This window comes from Cryptomeria japonica, chromosome 10 (assembly GCF_030272615.1).
Source record: "Cryptomeria japonica chromosome 10, Sugi_1.0, whole genome shotgun sequence".
Classification (NCBI taxonomy): domain Eukaryota; kingdom Viridiplantae; phylum Streptophyta; class Pinopsida; order Cupressales; family Cupressaceae; genus Cryptomeria; species Cryptomeria japonica.
In genome coordinates, this window is record NC_081414.1 from 708553020 (window position 1) to 708572485 (window position 19466).

Consider the following 19466-nt stretch of genomic DNA (forward strand, 5'->3'; position numbering starts at 1 on the left):
ATGTATGCGGGAAAAGTGGGTTGATGAAACTTAAAATATGAAAAATGAAGTCTCAAAGAGGCTTGCTCACACACCCACAAGACTTCTTGGTGCAAGTTATGGAGTCATGAAGAATGACTCAACTTCCCAAGGTTGGTTCCATGGTTCTCTATCTCACAAGGTCCCTCAAACCAATGCCTTTGCTCTCAGATCATTGAGAAAAGTGGTTTTGGGATGACAAATGCAAGAACGAGGGATGCTTATGGTTGATTTTAACATGTAAATGCATCCTATCTATGCATGATTCTACAAATGCAATAAACTAGATTATAAGATGACAAGATTAGTATAAATACTATCCTAACATGATATAGTAGTTTATGAGTTAAGCTAATGATAAAGGAAATACTCTAAAAAGCTATATTAGATTATTTCCTATTGCAAAGAGAGACTAGATGTATTGATAAAATTGAGCATAAATGAGATACTAAAAGCTTGCATGGATTCTTTTTTTTTTTTGACAAAGGAGAGCTCTATTTATAGCAAAAATAGGGCAATGGATGGTCAAGATTGAAAGAGTTAATCAAGGGTCAAGATTGAAAGTTGTCAATCCCTGTTTTCAACTTTCACCAATGAAATGGTGACAATTGTCAACATAAGACTGGTTGAGATGAGAGGTAGGAAGCATTAAATGCTTGAGAAGACATGATGGTTACCTTAGGAGGTAAGGATTAAGGTTAGGTTAGGGTTATCCATTGGATAAAGCTTTTACCCAAGGGGTAAACTCTTGTGCAAAGGTTAAACGAATAACCATGGTCAAAGCAATAAATCCTTGATGAGACCCTTGGGTTAGATGAGGGTTAAGTTAGTCAAAAAGTCCCTAAACATGCCACAAAGGGTTAGTTAATCATTAATGGTTTGAAGACTTTGGGGACAAATTTGTAAGAGTTCTTCCAAATTTGGGGGCATTCAACAAGTCAGCTTGTTGAGTGGATAAAGGCTTTAATGCCTTTACTCCAAATTTGAGAAGTGACCTCCTCAAATTGAAGGAAAGGGGATAATGGATAGGTTTGGGCTAATTGATTAGGATTAGATAGGTTCTAGAAGAATTTAGGAAGGGGATTTAGGAGGCAAGTGGGAGATGTAGGAAAATGCAAGTGGATGAGGAATAATAGGATTAATTAAAATAAGTTGCTTTATTTCAATTTGATTGCAATTTGGGAAATTGAATAAATTAGATTTATTCAATTTGGGGTGGACTATTAATTAAATGTAAATTTAATTAAAAGTAGAGAGAAAGGGGTTTAATTTAAATAAAATGATTTATTTAATTTAAATGATGCAAAAGGTTTTAGTGAATTTAACTAAATAAATTGAATAATTTACTTAATTAAATAGAGGAATGTGGGTGATTTAGTTAAATTAGATTTTACTAAAATAGAGGAATGAACATAAAATATTCATTTAGGAATATTGTCATTTTTATATGTCTACACTCACTCAAGGGGGCCCACTTGGTGAGTAGTACCTTTGTGTTTTTCTTCCAGTTAATTTCCATCTCGCACTAGTTGTTATTTTGGCATTTGATTATTATTTCCATTTTGTAGTAGTTGTTTTTTGGCATTTGACTATTCCTACAGCCGCAGGAAATAGTTCCTGTGTCTGTTCCTGCAGCCACAACAGGTAGAGTAGTTCCTATCCACTGGCTAGAACCTTATCATTTGGTATCACTTGCTTAAGTTACTTTCAGTTGTGAGTTTTGATTAAGTATTAGTTCATTATGTTTTTGCACATTTACTTTAGAGAATTCCCTTTCCCACAGTAGGATAAAATGGTTGTGATTTGAACTTAGTGTACATACCGTGTTGGTCTATTTCAAGTCTACGTCTCTGGTCGATAAAGTAAATGAGCCTTTTCTTTAGGAAAGCTAGCTGTTCAGTAAGGATGTCCAATCCCTAAATTGATTTTTTATAACCTAGCTATCATTCCAGTTGTGAGGACCAACATTTTTGGCGTCGTTGTCGGGGATGGTGCCAAACTAAGAACCTGTTGTAACCATTAGTTTTAAGCTTTATTAGTTTGCTTTAAGAGTTAGTACTTAGAATTCCTTCATCAAATATGTATGCATAGAAGAAGAAGAGATGCATTAGGAATATTTCTTCCCTCACATTCCACTCGTGACATAAGATTAGATCAAGCACTAGAAGTAATCCTTTTGCAGAAACTTTTGTGCAAGTCAGAAACCAAGGTGTTTTTGATTTGTTAGAGGGAGACCTTGACTTTTTAAATGAACCTCCTAAGCAAAACATCTTACCTTTGGTTATTTATCAAGCACCAATGGCGGCAAATCCTCCACCTCCACTTGTAAACTCAACATTTGAGTTTCATATTCCTGACCAACATGATAATGCAAACTTGAAGAATATACCAGCCTCCACTCTTCCAAAATTTTATGGATTGGTCACAGAAGATCCACATACCTTTCAGTTTGAGTTTGAAATCCTTTGTAGAAGTTACGACTTTACCACTAATGCCCATAAACTCAAGTTTTTCCCTGCCACTCTAAAAGAAGCTACTCTTAGGTGGTTTATGAGTTTAGGTAGAGATGTAATCACTACCTAGGATTAGATGAATGAAAATTTCTTGGAGAAGTACAAATATTTTTGTAGGGGAATGGATTGACATGATGATGATATATTCCGGGTGATACAAAAGGAAGATGAGAGTCTGGAAGATTATCTTGAGTGGTTTCTGTTTAGTGTCAGGAAATCGAAGCACAACACCTTGAGCGAAGAATCCTTGAAATTGATTTTTCTAAGGGGAATCAATGAGGACTGTATTGACTCATTGGGCCTCATGGGAGGAGGAGACATTACTCAAGTTCAATGGGATGAGATCTGTTAAAAATATTCCAGAGCTTCAGCCAAGAAAGGAAGACACTATAGGCCTGGCTCTTCAATAGCAAAGGCAGCTACAATAATTTCAAGGATGGAGATAACTCATCTGTTAAAAAACTTTAAAGAGGATATTATTAACAATATGGATACTCAGTTGGATACACTTCAAGCAAGGAAGAAGCATGAAGAAGCAAAAGCTATGCTCGCTAAGTTTTGTCCTCATTGTTGGCAAAAGAAACAGAACTGCAAGTGTAAACTCCTCGCTAAAATTGATAGCCAACAGGCTCCTCCAGATTTCAAGCCAGACTATGGAGATGATGAACAACTCTTTTATGTTGCACAATGAAGACCTTGGCCTCCGATACAAGGTATGCCACAAGATCCATTGTCTTTTTTTGGTCCTTATATGAACTTTAATCTCCACCAAATCAGTAGCAACCCCCATATTCCCAAAATTTTGGGAATTATACTCCTCAATCTTGGAATAGCTCTCAAAACCCTTGGCCCAATTATCATATACCTTCCTTTCAGTGGCAACAACTCCAAGGGAATTGGTCACCACCTCAAGGTAACTGACAACAGTCACCGCAATGGAGGGGAAGTTAACAATGGTCAAACCAGTCGTCAGGTTTCCTGCAGCCACAACAACAGTCCCAACAACTGGCTTTAATGCCACCAGCTCCTAATGCTACTCCACCCAAGCCAACTCAAGGTACCAACACAACCTGTGCCAAATCCAAATAACAAACCTCAACAACAACAACAAGTTTATTCAGCCGATCCTAATCAATATCCTGCATATTCTCTCAATAAGTGATATTCACTTACGGTTAGGAACAACCTTGCCTGCCCCATCTCCTCCACTTATAACATAATTACCATATAAGGAGATTTATCAAGATACTACACCTGATCAACTTGAAAATCCTAAGCAGGTACCTCAATCTAAGACTTCAGGCACACCTATTAGAACGCCTCCATTTTCTCGAAGATTGCAGGTAGAAATGTCTAGGCAACAGGAAGACATAGATTTTGATCTTATTGATCAATTAAAACATATATGTGTAAATATTCCACTATTTCAAGCTATTAAGGATATTCCCATATATGGAAGAGCTATTAAAGAGGCATGTTTAAAAAAACCTGGACGCAAGAAAAAAGACCCACAAACAGTGCATGTAGTAGAGCAACTAGCTGATATTATGGTAGGAAAAGTTGTTGTCCCTAAATTATTTGACCTAGGTAGTCTTGTTGTGAAGGTAGTCACCAATGGAACTCAAATTAAAAATTCCTTGATAGATTTGGGAGCGTCCATAAATGTGATGACTAAGGATGTCATGCAGCAACTCAGTATTACTAATCTTAGATCTACCTCAACAGTCATGTAGCTTGCTGATAGCTCCATTGTCCAATCTGATGGGATGGTTGAGGATATTGTTGTCACACTAGATTCTTGGGAATATCTAGCCAATTTTATAATACTCTCTCCTAAGGCAATATTGGGGGGATATCCAATCATTTGGGGAATACCTTGGCTTGCTACAACTGATGCATACATACGTTGTAGATCAGGAGACACAACCATTTCAGATGGTATCACTACTAAAACTCTTGCACTTTATTCTCCAACACAACCACAACTTGATCAAGAGAAAGTAGTATGACCAGATATAGGAGAAGAAGCAGAGGAATTTAATTATGTTCAACAACTTATGATGTTGACTAGGGAACCATTCATAGAACTACGAGAAGATGATAAGGTACTCTTTGATATCATATGAAATCATTATGGAGCAGCTCAACGGACATCTGGTATACCAATATGTCCTTTGCATACTCTCCTTCCGTCCACAAGTTCTTTGGATTCTCCTGCAGCCACAAATATATTTCATACTTTACTACCGCAGGAAGTCCAAACCTCTTGTTTATCTGAAATATTTAATATTGAGTCAATCACACAAGTAGAAGTTGCTTCAGGAAGGAATCCGAATATCAATAGTCAACTTACAGTAGACCAAGTGCCTAGAGCTCACTGCTTAATTACAAAATGGGAAGTCTCACTGACTTACAAAATAGATTATATAAATCCAATGTCTTGTACTACTTCAAAATAGAATCTACTATGCCAGATCCAATACCGGTTTATAGCTCTGCTTCATACATAAACCCTTAACCTATAATTCGCATAATAGGTCTGCCTTATTTCGCCTAATTACATTCCTCCATTGTTCATTCATTATTACTACTATGTTCTGCAATGATATCTTATATATATGAGTCATTTTATAACTTGCCAAGTCGGCTTACAATGATTTTACAATAATTAACAAAATAAATTACAAACAAAATTTGTGTCGGCTTTTGTGCCGGTATGCTTCCTTTCACTGCCAGTGCTAGTGGTTTGTGTGCTGGTGTAGAGTCTGACCTTGCTAGTGCCGGTAAATTTGCCTTGTCAGTGTCATAGGATTGTAAGGTTGCCATCAATGACAAAACCTTCAATCGCCTACAATGTCTCATTGGAGTGTGCATTTGCCAACACATATGAGGTAATTGAAACATTCTCTAATGGTGTAGCACAATTATCCATAAATTGATCCCATCAAATTCAAATTGTTGGTAAATGGTCATTGCCTGCACCTCTATCATAAGCCTCTTCTCAAAGAGAAATTCTTGCAGCAGTTCACTAATCCAAAAAATGCTGAGATTCCTGCAACAACAGGCGGCAGCTTTGCCATTTAGTCTTCTTCCTAAATTTGTGTTGCATACTCATAATAAATACTTCCATATTCAGTGGAAGTACATTTCTGTGCAATACATATTACATTTCCTCTTCCACTAATTCCCTTCCACTTCCATCATTCATTTCCACCTCGCTCACCGTGCATAGTGAATCAACTTCCTACATAACAATTTTTTCCAACTGCAGCCATTATGGCACGATAATAGGTACGCTCATGTGTATTTATTTTTGTTACATACATGCAATTAAACCATATTTTATATCATCACTATATTTGCATGGTGTCCTTTTTAGTCATCCTCTGCATGTGTGGACACCTGTTAAACCTTAGGTTGGGGGGGGGGGGGGGGGGGGAAGTACGATGTGAATTATTCTTGCAGATAATTCTTATGTCATCTTAGATTGAGTTTAAATTTTTCAAATTTCTTGGTTTGATGTGATATTATGTACTCTATTCCTTTTGTCTGCCTTGAGTTATTTTGGAAGTGCAGCTGGTTTCTAGCCAAGTAGAGCATATTTATTTTAAAAGTTGCAGAGTTGGGCATATTTCCGCCATTTTTGAGTTGAGAGTTGCATTGTTACAATGGGTAGTCCACCTGTTCATCATGAACCTACAGTCCATGATATTTTTCTTCAAGACCAGGATTATGAGCCAACATTTCACAATAGTGAGTGGTTGGATTATTTTCTGAAGCTAACTAAGTTTAATGAGGAGGTTGCGAGAGAATTCACCCACACATTTTTAGATGGAGAAGCCTAGGTGAAAGGATTGAGAGTTGTAGCGATGGAAGAATGGATTGTGGAAGTAATCGGGTTACCAGCAGATGGGGAAAAATACCCTGAATCAAAAAATGCATGAAGTGCGAGAGCAAAGTTTACACGACAGGGAGACCCACCTTTGGTAATAGATAAATAGGGGACCAGACGAGAATCCCTTCCGCTTGAATGGAGAGCAGTAGTGTTATATGTCATGAAGTATTTAAATTGTGAAGGAAGGTTCTCATGTCTACATTCCCATCATTTCAAGCTTCTGAGTCATCTACACCATGGAAGAAGGATGAATGTTTTGAACATATTGTACAATCTTCTTTCCATTAGCGCAACTGAAACGCAGAAAGGTAGGCCTCACTCTGTTTCTCATCATTGTTTACTTAAGTTGTTGATTGAAAAGTCTTTAAGAGATGTCTCCCCAATGTCCTATGATTAATTTGTGAAAATTAGAATATTTAGGGTAGATAATGTGGGTCTAGCGAAACCACTCCCATCTCAAGAATGAGAAAACTTACAAAGACTTGGTCCTCTTATTGAACCCTCATCCTCTGGGGTATCGCCAAAACAAAATATTCCTGCAACATAGGAGCCCTCACAAGGAGAAGCCCTGTCTGAAGCAAAAGAAGCCTCGGTAGGGGTTCCTTTGCAAAGACTAATAAGAACTAGGGTTGTTGCACGGAGGGAAAAAGGCAAAGAGAAACAAATTGATATAGAAAAGAAGAAAGAAAAAGGAAAAAGTGAGGATTTAGCCTCTCCTGTTGCAAAGAAAAGTTGCAAAACGGTTTCTCCTGCAACCACTGAAATAGTTAAAGAAGCAACTAAGGAATTAAGTACAGAAAGTCATCCTACAACCACCAAAGAAAAGTCTCGGAGAAGAAGCGGTAGGCTTAAGAAAAAGCCTAAAGATCAGAAGTAATTAGAGGGGTCTAATGTCAGCATTCTGATTGATTCTCCATAACACAAGCCACATAGTCCTCACCAGGATGATATTCCTCCACCTCACCTAAGGAGCTCAATAAGGAAGAAGAAAAAGATGAGGAAGAAGAGTTGCAGAACCCTCACGAGAAGCTACAGGAAGAAGTGGGCTTTGATGGTCTTAGCAGTTTGTCGTCCGCTACAGAGCAGATTGTTGAAACAAGAAGTGGAGTTGGAAAATCGAAGCCTAAAACACCTATTCATAGACCACCGTCTTCCCTTACCAGTCATGCAGTGTCACTTGCCTTTTACTGAGAATGGGAATTGGAAAAAGCAGAAATGAAGAGGCTTATTGACCTGCAAAAGAAGATCATTGAACAGAAAGATGAGGAGATTGCTTAGCTTAAAGTTAAGGTGGAAAGGGTAGCCACTATGGTACCGCGGCTAATGCAATGCAGAGCACCACCTCAAGTTTACTCTTTGTATTTGAAGGAACAACATATTTGTTTCCAAATGATGAGAATTGTTGGGAATCTAAGTCCCTCTTTACAAACACCTGAGGTATTCTATCATGTCTACCAAACATATCCTACAACCATCAAGATTTTTCTCTGTGAATTTTATTTACATAATTACGTTGTTCTTGATGATGTTGATTGGAACCCTCTCCTTTACATTGGAGATATCCAACTGAGAGCTCTCATATCCTGGGTTCAAAATGAAATTACAAGGGGAGAGCAATTCAAGATACATTGGAAGGAAGAACTTGATCTCTCACTTCCGTTGAGGGCTGAGTCAAGAGATCCAAGAAGACTTTATTATGACTGGCAGAAAATTGTATATCAGCCAGATTTTGGGAAAGACATTTTGTCCTTAAGAGAAGAAATATATAGGGAATATGAGAAAATGGTTACAGGAGAAGGATAGGTAGCAACAGGACATTTAGTCTAGCGTTGGAATAGCTTGCCAGATGAGTTGAAATAGTCAGAGCCACACTCCTTATCAAATTATCATGTAGCGTTGAGGAGGGCACCCAAATATATACATTTGGGAAGAACGAAAGGAAGACACTGGTTACCCCTCAGTTTCCAGCTGCCAATTCTCCTATGGCCACTAATGGGATGCAGGAATAATGACCCACTATATGATGAAGTAACAAAATGCTCCAGGTGGACACAACTAGAAAAGATGAAAGGATTCTACTGGAGTTTGCCTACAGGAGGGTCTGGGCAAGTTACTCCTGCCAATTTCAGAATTAATGCCAGAATTTGAAACTTTCCTATTGCTAGAGGATCAACAAGAAGTTAGGTTGGGGGCAATGATGAGCCAAAATAATGGCTCTGTTTTGATAGATTTTTGTTATAGAATTTTTTCTTAGGTCTTGTGTCTAGATAGTATTTGGGTTAGAAGACTTTCCTAGTTGATGCCTTTCTAAGTATTTCTGGAACTGATTTATCATATACCTCAGGTTGTAACATGATGATTTCTAAATGGTTCATCTATGCAAATTATCTAAATCAATCTTAGAATGTGGTTTAATTTATGTTATGTTAACATTAGTAGATACACATGTTTTTGTGCATGTTAACACCATGATGCAGGGTCAGCCAAGAAGAAAGAAAGACTAATTTGGTAGTTAAAAGGAACATCAACATGTTGCTACGATGAAGGCCCAGTCAAAGTGAAGCAGCATTGAAGAGGATTGTAACCACTTAATCACTTCCTCAGCAGAGCGGTTTGTGGGGCATTCATAATTGTTCTTAGTAGAGCTTAAATCCAGGAAGGAAATCCTGCTATATATTCTTAGTTGCGGGACATATGTTGTTTTGTTTTCCTACGTTGACTTCTTCTTTAGTATAATAAACTTGTTCGCCTATTCCGTTGGAATGTGGGTTGATCAGTTAGGAATCTATTATAGGTTTCCTTATAAATAAAAAGGTCTCTACCTCCTCTCGAGGACAGAATGATCATATAATTTGTAGTATCCAGTTTTTAGACATGTATTTTGCAGCCAATTTGGAATAAAGAAAATAATGTTATTTTGAGCCTATCAATTTCAATCTAAGAATTTTGGATATACTCACTCAAGGGGGCCCACTTGGTGAGTAGTCCCTTTGTGTTTTTTTTTCCAGTTAATTTCCATCTCGCAGTAGTTGTTATTTTGGCATTTGACCGTTATTTCCATCTTGTAGTAGTTGTTATTTTGGCATTTGACTGTTCCTGCAGCCACTGGAAACTGTTCCTATGTATGTTCCTGCAGCCACAACGGGCAAAGTAGTTCCTATCCGTTGGCCATAACCTTATCATTTGGTATCAGTTGCTTAAGTTACTTTTAGTTGTGAGTTTTGATTAAGTATTAGTTCATTATGTTTTTGCACATTTACTTTAGAGAATTCCCTTTCCTGCAATAGGATAGAATGGTTGCGATTTGAACTTAGTGCACATACCATGCTAGCCCATTTCAAGTATACATCCCTGGTCAATAAAGTAAATGAGCCTTTGCTTCAAGAAAGCTAGATGTTCAGTAAGGATGTCCAATCCCTGAATTGAGTTTTTATAACCTAGTTGTCATTCCAGTTGTGAGGACCAACAACATCCACTAGCACGTTACACAAACTGGTCCATAACCTAGAAGTCAATAACACAAAATAGCACCAGACCTAAAATAGATCGCCATAAGCCAAATGCAACACCACCGATGAACTAGAACACGAACATGATAACCATCAACATCCCGAGAACCTTTTAGAAACCACACCAACTCCACTTATCAAATCCATCAAAAGATCTTTAACAAAGCTTTGTCGATAAAACCCTTACCGGTAACCAAAAGGCATACTAGAACATATGATAACTTCCAAATCACCAAATCTTGAACCAACTGAATAGACATGCATCTGAACCACATGAATGATCTAACCAAACCATTTCCACCAATCTAAACATACTGGAGATGGTCTCCTGATCATCATCACAATCCAACCATTATGTCAGAACCCGGTAGAAAACCAAACAAGCTAGTGTTGACATCAATAACAAACATCAATGCAAAACATAATCAATTCCTCCAAATTGCCAACAATCTCCCCCTTTGGCATTAATGGCAACACTAGATGTGAAAAACATCCAAGTGCCAAGAAATGCCAACCAAGTCTCCCCCAACGGAAGACACCCAACAAATGATATATCAATGAAGTTCTGAACCACATAACCATCCATAGACCAAGCTCCCCCTGTGATTGGTATCTCTGTTAAGCTCTATTTTTCACATGTATATCTCTCCCCCTTTGACATCAATGCCAAAAATATGACATAAACATCAAAGAAAAACCATAAATCCTCTGAACTACACAACTAACTACTCCCCTTGAGTAGTAGCACCATCTTATCAATTCATAATGAATGATAGTTTTGATAATGAATACCGAATTGATGCCAATCAACATCATTTAAGTCTCTACCGGAGAGGCAGAGACCCCTAATCTGTCTCTAAAATACTCAAATGATTCTTTGGGCAAAGGTTTAGTGAAGATATCTACAATTTTCTCTTTAGTGTTCACATAAACCAATCTGACTTCATTTGCTTCCACCTTTTCCTTCAAAAAGTTATACTTGATTGATATGTGCTTTGTGTTTGAATGAAATACTCGATTCTTTGATATGTCAATAGTAGCAAAGTTATCACGATGAATAACTAACCGTTCATCACAATCTACCCTTATATCTTCAACATTTGCTTCATCCATAGAACTTGTGTACAACTAGTAGCAACAACAACATACTCAGCTTCAACAGTAGATAAAGAAGTACATGACTGTTTCTTGCTGATCCACGCAACAAGTTTATTTCCAAGAAAGAAAGCTCCACCGAATGTGCTTTTCTGGTCATCTATATCTCCAGCCCAATCTGCATCTGTATATGCACATAGTGTGAAGTCATCATCTTTAGGATACCATAAACTATATTAAGTTATTCCTTGATAAATATCTAAAAAATCCTAGCTACCAGAGAAAAAGATTCATCATAATCAATTCCTTCCTTCTAAGAATATCCTTTGCAGACCAATCTAGCCTTGTTTCTCACAACTTGTCCATCTTTATTCAATTTATTCCTAAAAATCCATTTAGTTCCAATAACATTCTTATTTTTAGGTCGGGGAACTAAAGTCCATGTGTTGTTCTTTTCTATATGATCCAATTCCTCTTCCATAGCTTTCATCCAACATTCATCCTTACATGCCTCAACTACTGATGTCGGTTCAATTTGAGAAATTAAGCATACCTCTTTAGTTGCCAACCTTCTCTTTGTCATCACTCCTTTGCTCTTGTCTCCAATGATCCGATCCTTTGAATGATTCAACCTTACATACCTGGGAGTCTTTTAACTTTTTGTTTCTCTGCACTGATCTTCAGTTATTGTTGAATTTTTTGATATTGTCGGGGTAACTGGTTCAACATTTTGTTCCAGTGCAGGCATTACCGGATCAGTTATGATCATTTCCACTTCTGGTTCTCTTTCATAAGTTCTTATTTGACCTCTATACTGCTCATCTACCTTGACATTAGCGCTATCCACAATTCTCTACAATCTTTTATTATAACATCTTTATGCTTCGCTTTCAGTTGAATAACCAAGAAATATCCCTTCATCGCATACAGGATCAAACTTTTCAATGAAATCATCTCTTTGATATTGCATTTACTACCAAAGATTCTAAAGCACTTAACAGTATGTGTATGACCAAACCATAACTCATAAAGGTGTCTTACCAGTATACCAAACCAGATCCAAGATCCAACAAATCTTCGTCGGTTAACCTTCAAACTGACTTCTCCAATGTCTAAAATAGCCTTTCAGACCACTACCAGGGGTAATGCGAGATCTGTCATCAATTTGCCTCTGCCTAAGGCTAATGCCTTAGTTACCGGATGAGTTTCCTGCAGGTGTAGGAACATTCTGCTCTGTCGGTTGAGTAACCGTGGTATTTGCTTATGTCAGTTGACCCTCATACTTCCTAATCCACTTCTTCTCATGCTCCTTCTTGCCGGTAGGTTCTTTTGAATTTCTTGCCGGTAGGTTCTTGCTTCTGCAAAATTTAACAACGTGTCCTACTTTGTTGCATGCATAACAAGTGACATTGTTCTTTTGAATTGCCTTGCTATAACCTTGATCATTTCTTGACCTACGTTGATTAGCCAGATGTCCAAACTTTCCACATGCATGACATTTTACATTTGTTCTACAATCTGTCGTCCTATGACCATACTTTTTGTAATTGAAACACTGATCAGTAAATGAATTGTTGTTCTGATTGACTCTATTTCTACATTGACTTGCCATATGACCAAACTTATTGTAAACAAAGCATCTACCATTAAATTTATGTGCATTGGGTTATCTTACCGATGACCTCTGATTCTGGTTGACTGGTGGATTCTCCTAATTGTTCTTCTGACCGAATGTATCATCCTGATTTGCAGTACCGAAGCTTTCTCCATGCTCAAATCCAAGACCTCTAGTGTCTCCATTGTCCCTTTGATTCTTCAATAACACATCAATCTTTGCATAAATGACTTTGAATTTATCTTTGTACTCATTTGCAACATCCAAATCACTTCTTAGGACTGTTATCGTTCTTTCCAACTCTTGCTCATTTTTATGAGATCGTACTAATTCAGTTCTCAGCATATCATTCTCATATGCCAACCTAATGCATTCTTCAGATCCGTCTTTTAAAGATTTGGCAAGATTTTCTTCATTCTTCTTCCGGTTTTAAATCTCCTTGGACATCCTCATGTTTAGGGCTTACATTTCATTCTTCATGACACTACTCAATTTCTAACATAGTTCCTTAAGAGCATTCTTTTCTTCATCATCTTGTAATTGATCACAAAGTTCTTTCCTTTTGGCTCGAGCAGATGACAACTTCTCTTGTAGAGTAAAGATGAATTCCATTGCAGATCTCAACTCATCTTTTGTAGAATTCAACTCATCTTGCAGCTTCATGTTCTTCAATCTTTCAGCATCAAAGTCTTCAAGTGTTACTTTAAGTTCTTTCCTCAAACTCATCTCCATGGATTTTGGATTCTGGATCTTCCTCAAGCTGGTTAGACTTATTCCAAGGCACCAGGCTCTAATGCCAATTGTTGAAATCTAAGAACACTGAGAGGGGGGGGTGAATCAGTGTTCTCTCGGTATGATTAATTTTAACCTTATTAGCACAACAACTTATTAACTGATATGCATAAAAGCAAATAACAACAAGTAATAATGCAACCACAAAGATCAACACCAAAACACATAGATTTATATGTGGAAAAACTCAAAGAGGAAAAAAAACGGTGGGATTGGTGACCCACAATATCTATCCACTAATTAGATGAATAAATATTACATATACAGGGAATGCACATGCAGGAAGGCACATTGCCTAGAGCGCATTTCTCATCACAAAAGGAGCCTCACTGACTACAAGAAATCTTTGGACTACAATCCAAAAAGAAGATTGAATTGCAAGAATAGCATCTCTTACTCCTGAGTACAGTTTTGGTTAAGCTCAATACTGGAGGTCTTAAACCTCTTACACAAACTCAATTTGATCACTTGTGATCGACCAAATCCTCTATATCTGATTACAACCTTATTCGCACATAGATAATCCCATAACCATCCATGATCATGATCTACAAAGAGATCTTACATTGTATTTATACAAACCCTATACCTAAACAATTAGGTCGACCACCTAAAAGATAATACAATAAATCCATTACATGAACCCGCAAACCAATGATAACCCAAGTTGGCCTAAGACCGAAACAACATTATCCAAATAATAAATCCAACCGGTAACGCATCGGGAGCATCCACCAACACGTTACACAAACCGGTCCATAACCTATAAGTCAATAACATAGAATAGCACCAAACCTAAAATAGATCACCATAAGCCAAATGCAACACCACCGATGAACTAGAACACGAACATGATAAGCATCAACATCCTGAGAACCTTATAGAAACCACACCAACACCACTTATTGAATCCATCAAAAGATCTTCAACAAAGATTTGTCGATAAAATCCTTATCGGTAACCAAAAGGTTTACTAGAACATAGGATAGCTTCTGGATCATCAAATCCTGAACCAACTGAATATGACATGCATCTGAACCACATGAATAATCGAACCAAACCATTTCCACCAATTTGAACATACTGGAGAATACCGAAGATAGTCTCTTGATCATTATCACAATCCAACCATTCTATCGGAACCCGATAGACAACCAAACAAGGTAGTGTTGACATCAATGACAAACATCAATGCAACGCATAATCAATTCCTCCAAATTTCCAACAACACCCACTTAGTTAGGAATCAAACAAACTCCCTCTACTAAACCTAAGCCAGATTGCAGGAAAAAAGAATAACAAGAGAGTAGGTAGGAAATCATTACATGAGATGATAGCCAAAGTTGGAGTGGCACTTGCCTTTTACTGAGAATGGGAATTGGAAAAAGCAGAGATGAAGAGGCTTATTGACCAATAGAAGAAGATCATTGAATAGAAAGATGAGGAGATTGCTCAGTTCCGGTTAAGCTCAATACTTGAGGTCTTAAACCTCTTACACAAACCCAATTTGATCACCTGTGATCGATCAAATCCTCTACATATGATTACAATCTTATTCGCACACAGATAATCCCATAACCATCCATGATTGTGATCTACAAAGAGATCTTACATCATATTTATACAAACCCTATACCTAAACAATTAGGTCGGCCACCTAAAAGATAATATAATAAATCCATTACATGAACCCACAAACCAATGATAACCCAAGTTGGCCTAAGACCAAAACACCATTATCCAGATAATAAATCCAACCGGCAACGCATCAGGAGCATCCACCAACACGTTACACAAACCGATCCATAACCTATAAGTCAATAACATAAAATAGCACCAAACCCAAAATAGATCACCATAAGCCAAATCCAACACCACCGATGAACTAGAACACGAACATGATAACCATCAACATCTTGAGAACCTTCTAGAAACCACACCAACACTACTTATTGAATCCATCAAAAGATCTTCAACAAAGATTTGCCGATAAAACCCTTACCGATAACCAGAAGGCTTACTAGAACATATGATAGCTTCTGGATCATCAAATCCTGAACCAACTGAATATGACACATATCTGAACCACATGAATAACCAAACCAAACCATTTCCACCAATCTAAACATACTGGAGAATACCGGAGATGGTCTCCTGATCATCATCACAATCCAACCATTCTACCAGAACCCGATAGACAACCAAATAAGTTAGTGTTGACATCAATGACAAACATCAATGCAATGCATAATCAATTCCTCCAAATTGCCAACAACACCCACTTAGCTAGGAATCAAACAAACTCCCTCTACTAAACCTAAGCCAGATTGCGGGAAAAAAGGATAACAAGAGAGTAGGTAGGAAATCATTACTTGAGATGATAGCCAAAGTTGGAGTGGCACTTGCCTTTTACCGAGAATAGGAATTGGAAAAAACAGAAATGAAGAGGCTTATTGACCATCGGAAGAAGATCATTGAACAAAAAGATGAGGATATTGCTCAACTCCGGTTAAGCTCAATACTAGAGGTCTTAAACCTCTTACACAAACCCAATTCGATCACCTGTGATCGACCAAATCCTCTACATATGATTACAATCTTATTCGCACACAAATAATCCCATAACCATCCATGATCGTGATCTACAAAGAGATCTTACATCATATCTATACAAACCCTATACCTAAACAATTAGGTCGGCCACCTAAAAGATAATACAATAAATCCATTACATGAACCCACAAACCAATGATAACCCAAGTTGGCCTAAGACCGAAACAACATTATCCAAATAATAAATCCAACTGGTAACGCATTGGGAGCATCCACCAACACGTTACAAAAACCGGTCCATAACCTATAAGTCAATAACATAGAATAGCACCAAACCCAAAATAGATCACCATAAGCCAAATGCAACACCACTGATGAACTAGAACACGAACATGATAACCATCAACATCCTGAGTGTTAAAATGTGGCGACTGATCAACAAAGTATTATTTTTGTTGCCCTAAAAATGCATGTTATAAGCGGCTGGGATGCCCTAAAAAACGCATGTTATAAGCGACTGGGATGCTTAAGGCATTGTAAGGTTGATGTACTGTTTTTGTTGGATAATAAGAAAGATTGGATTGCTGTGTATGGTGGATGTAACCCATTCTGGGTGAACCACATTAAATCTCTGTGTTATCTATGTCCTGTTTTATTTCTTTATCTTTTGTATTTAAATTTGCATATAATTGTTAGTTCATATTTGCTTCGGATTTGCTTGAAAGGCTAACAATTGGTATCAGAGCGAGGTTTTTTGTAAATTGGCAGGACTTTCTAGAAACTGCACCAACACTACTTATCGAATCCATCAAAAGATCTTCAACAAAGCTTTTCTGATAAAACCCTTACCGGCAACCAAAAGGCTTACTAGAACATATGATAGCTTCTGGATCATCAAATCCTGAACCAACTAAATATGACACACATCTGAACCACATGAATAACCGAACCAAACCATTTCCACCAATCTGAACATACTAGAGAATACCGAAGATGGTCTCCTAATCATCATCACAATCCAACCATTCTACCGGAACCCGATAGACAACCAAACAAGCTAGTGTTGACATCAATGACAAACATCAATGCAACGCATAATCAATTTCTCCAAATTGCCAACAACACCCACTTAGCTAGGAATCAAACAAACTCCCTCTACTAAACCTAAGCCAGATTGCGGGAAAAAAGGATAACAGGAGAGTAGGTAGGAAATCATTACATGAGATGATAACCAAAGTTGGAGAGGCAAAGGATCAAAAGAAAATTACTGAGTTATTGGGAGTAGGAAAAGGGACCAACCTTCCCTTAGGCATCATGATGCACCTTTCATGAAACATTAGGGGCTTCAATGTCCCTAACAAGAGGCGCTTAGGCAAAAGTGATCTTAAGTTTCAAGAGACAAAGTTATCAAATCCTGAAATAGAAAACTTCACTAGGTAGTTCAAGAAGTGGAAATTTGTAGGGGAACAAGTTGTTCCAGTTCTTCGAGGGTTTGGAGGTGATATGGGACTCCTCAACAATTCATTTTGAGAAAGTGGGATCTAGCAGTAACTGGATTGGGGGGATAGTCAATGGTTTGCATTCCAACATGAAGTTTCAATTAATTAATGCGTATGGGCTGGTTCATTAGGGTAGGAAAAGAGGGTTATGGGGTGAATTGGACACTTTCTCTGATAATCACTTTTCAAATCGGAATATTATTGGAGGAGATTTTAATGCCATCCTAAGGCGAAAAAATAAAAGAGGGGGCATCACAAAGCCTAATCAATCACAATAGGACTTCTGTGATTGGGTAGCCAAAAATGGGTTAATGGAGATTGAGGTAAGTGGAGGAGCATAAACCTAGGCCAATAGGCGATTGGGGTTCAACAACATAGCTGAGTAGATGGATAGATTATTTTTTAAGGGAGATCTGGCCTCCTTCACTCACATCTTGGAAGACTCCATTCTTCCCTCCTCCGGTTTTGACCACTATCCAATTCAACTCTTAATCAAGGGGTATGGAAAATCACATAGATCACCACATAAATTTAAAAATATGCAGTGGAAGGATGAAAATCTTTTGAACCTAATTGAGATATGGTGGAAGGAGGAAGAATTTGAAGGGTCTGAACTTTTTTGCTTCACCTTAAGGTTGAATCATGTGAAACAAAGACTAATATCATGGAACATGGAGCATTTCAAAGATATTTTTGTCACAAAGCAAGAGATCGAGGATAATATGAAGAAGTTGAATGAAACTATGCTTGCCAATGGCATGGATCACATATGTTTTCTCAGGGAAAATAAGTTGATGAGGGCTTATGAAGATATACTATCAAAGGAGGAAACATTTTGTAGGTAGAAATCAAGAGAGGTTTGGTTAGTCATGAGAGACCCAAACACAAGATATTTCAACAATGTGACTAAGCAAAGGAGGGATCTCAATAGAATCACTAAGATCTTCAAGAAAGGTGATGGCTCCTTTGTTGAAGAGCTTGGGGAAATAGCCTCTGAAATAGTGGATTTTTTCAACCGACTACTCAATGACTTTGATTAGAAATTATTTAATATCATGAGATTGATAACTCAATGAGAATCTTACTCATTTATCTTTGCACTCAATTAACTCATATATCTACAAAAAACAATGAAGATGATTTTAATTTTTAAAAATTAGGAAGTCTAAGCTTGTAGAGCACCTCTACTAGACCACTAAACTTCAAGAGGTTGTTTTTGTCATTATATATTCAAATCATATCTTTCATAATTGTTTGTTTGTTTTTGTGCTTAACATTTGGTTTTAATAACGTGAGTTTATATTCTCCATATTTTGATCAAACTCCATGATCCCTCATCAAAAGAAAAATATAAGACAACAAAAAAATGATATTTCAAAAAAAATTTAAATTTTAAAAAAAATACTACTAATAAAATCTAAACAAGAAAAAATATTATTATTATTTTTTTTAAGATTAAAAAATTTTATTTAAATAAATCAAAACTTCTAATGACATTTGTAACCTATTTTAAAGGCATGACAAGTAAATTTGATCATTCAGGGGTTAAAACAGTAAAAAATATTATTCGAATAGAATGGTCCAGTTATAAAACCAGGGACGGGAAGCAAAAGTAATTTGCACCAGCCGGGAATCGAACCCGGGTCTGTACCGTGGCAGGGTACTATTCTACCACTAGACCACTGGTGCTTATGAGTATTTCTTTTTTTATAGTTAATAAGATATATAACACTCTCTAGTAGATTCGACAATACGACTTTTAATTTTTGATGTAATTAAGAAAATGATAATTCTGCGACAAACCACCTTTCCCGGCGGGTGGTTTGGTCGTTTGCAATTAGATAGTTTTTTTTTAATTATTTGTGTTCTTAAGATGTTGTAGTTTAATTAGTTAAGTTCAATTGGTAAGGATGATGATATAGGGGAGAGATCTAGACATTATATTTATGTTGAACTCATTCAATTATAATGAAGAAA

The 19466-nt window shown here is 37.1% G+C and overlaps 1 non-coding gene across 1 annotated transcript; it reads right to left on the minus strand.

Moving 5' to 3' along the window:
- Positions 1-19107: 19107 nt before the first annotated feature.
- On the minus strand, positions 19108-19178 carry TRNAG-GCC (transfer RNA glycine (anticodon GCC)). The gene has a single exon. It is a non-coding gene; the product is annotated as a tRNA-Gly (tRNA).
- Between the last annotated feature and the right edge of the window lie 288 nt (positions 19179-19466).